This window comes from Pteropus vampyrus, unplaced genomic scaffold, assembly GCF_000151845.1.
Source record: "Pteropus vampyrus isolate Shadow unplaced genomic scaffold, Pvam_2.0 Scaffold33, whole genome shotgun sequence".
NCBI classification, from domain to species: domain Eukaryota; kingdom Metazoa; phylum Chordata; class Mammalia; order Chiroptera; family Pteropodidae; genus Pteropus; species Pteropus vampyrus.
Genome location: NW_011888814.1, coordinates 1,292,067 through 1,294,186, shown reverse-complemented (window position 1 = coordinate 1,294,186; position 2,120 = coordinate 1,292,067).

Sequence of the window (2,120 nt, the reverse complement as noted above, 5' to 3'; positions counted from 1 at the left end):
GGTGGTGATGAAGTCCTTTTACTTGTCTGGGAAACTCTTTATCTGTTCTTTAATTTTAAGTGGAAGTTTTGCTGGGTAGGTAGAGTAGTCTTGGTTATAGGTCCTTGCTTTTCATTACTTTGAATATTTCTTCCCAATCCCTCTGGCTTGCAAAGTTTCTCTTGAGAAATCAGCTGACAGTCTTATGGAAGTTCCCTTGTAGATAATTAACTGCTTTTCTCTTGCTGCTCTTTGTTTTTAACTTTTGGCACTTTAATTATGATGAGTCTTGGTGTGGTTTCTTTGAGTTCACCTTGTTTGGATCTCTCTGCACTTCCTGGGCTTTTATGTCTATTTCCTTTACCAGGTTAGGAAAGTTTCTTGTCATTATTTCTTCAAATAGTTTTTCAATTCCTTTTTCTCTCTTCTCCTTCTAGTAGCCCTATGATGTGAATGTTGGTATGTTGTCTCAGAGGCCCCTTAAACTATCCTGATTTTTTGAGATTCTTTTTTACTTGTTGCTCTTCTGATTGGGTATTTTCTGCTACCTTATCTTCTAAGTCACTGCTTCGATCTTCTTCTTTGTCTAATCTACTGTCGATTCCTCTAAGTCTTCATTTTATTTATTGTATTCCTCATTTCTGACTGGTTCTTTTTTATATTTTCTATCTCCATTTTTATGTTTTCTGTCTCTTAAAATTCTCATTGAGTTTATCTATTCCTTCCCTAAGTTCCTTGAGCACCCTTATAACCAGGGTTTTGAACTCTGCATCTGATATATTGATTGTCTTCATTTTGTTTAGTTCTTTTTCTGAAACTTTGTTCTGTTCTTTTATTTGGGTCATGTTTCTTTTTCCCCCATTTTGGCTACTTCCCTGTGTTTTTTTTTTTTCCTATGGCCTTATATAGTAAGTGTTCTGTGGGGCCCAGGGGCTCAGTCTTCCCTGGTCATTTGAGTTAGGTGCTTCAAGTGTGTTTCTTTTATGGGTTGTGTGTGCCCTCTTGTTGTAGTTGAACCTTGGTTGCTGTTTGCACTTCAATGAGATTGACTCTCAGATTCATTGGTTGAGACTGGCCAGGAACTATATGGAGGAGATCTTGAGCCAGGGCTGACCCTATGGAGTAAGATTCGCTTCAGCAGTATCTTTCCAGACTGTTCAGCTAGAACTCAGGCAATTTTCAATGATGGTTGTTCCGTAATTTAGTTGTAATTTTGATGTGGTCATGAGAGGAGGCAAGCATAGAGTTTACCTACTCTGCCATCTTAACTCCAATTTTTTCTTTAATTTAATCAATTAATTAATCAATTTATTTATTTATTTATTTTTGACCAAAAATTTTGTTAGATATTATTTATCATATTGAAGCAATTTTCTTATAGCCCGATTTTACTTACATTTTCATTGAAAATATTTGCTCTAATTTATCAAATACTTTTAGAACATAAATTATAAGCATTTATAACATAATTCTGATTAATTTGTATTAATAAGATCACCGGAATTCAATTTTCTCTTAGTTTACTAATTTTTTTTTGTATTTAAATTTATAACTAAAATTTCTCCATACATTTTCACGTACTACATTTGTCAAGCTGTGATTTTATCCTAATGATAAATTGATTTTTTTTTCCTGGGATAGGTGAGCTGTAAAAATTTCTTTAATTGAGTATTTCGGTTCTATGAAACTTGATTTAAACTCCTCCCAAATCATATGGCCCTTGTACTTTATTTATTTATGGGTATTTCTAAAAGCCTTTCTGATGGAGAATATGTTTATTATTATATGATGTACATGTTCTACATATTTTTGCATCAACATAACCATTTCTTAAATATTAACCATTTTCTCTAAATTTCTAAGTGTTACTTTAGTACTTTTCGTCTTTGTTCTATTTTGATTATACTTCTCTCAGTCTTTATTTTGGTTTAATTATTTCTTTCTCACTTATTAGGTATTTGCCTATTTTATTTATCTATTAGAACATCGTTTTATTTTGACTTTAAACTTTTTAAAAAATTCATTAACTTTAGTGTTTAGCTTAATTTAGAATTTGTGTCCTTCTAATATTATATTTCATATGTTGAGCTTAATTTATTGCATCATTTTAATAAAAAATAGTTTAAATTTATATTTACATT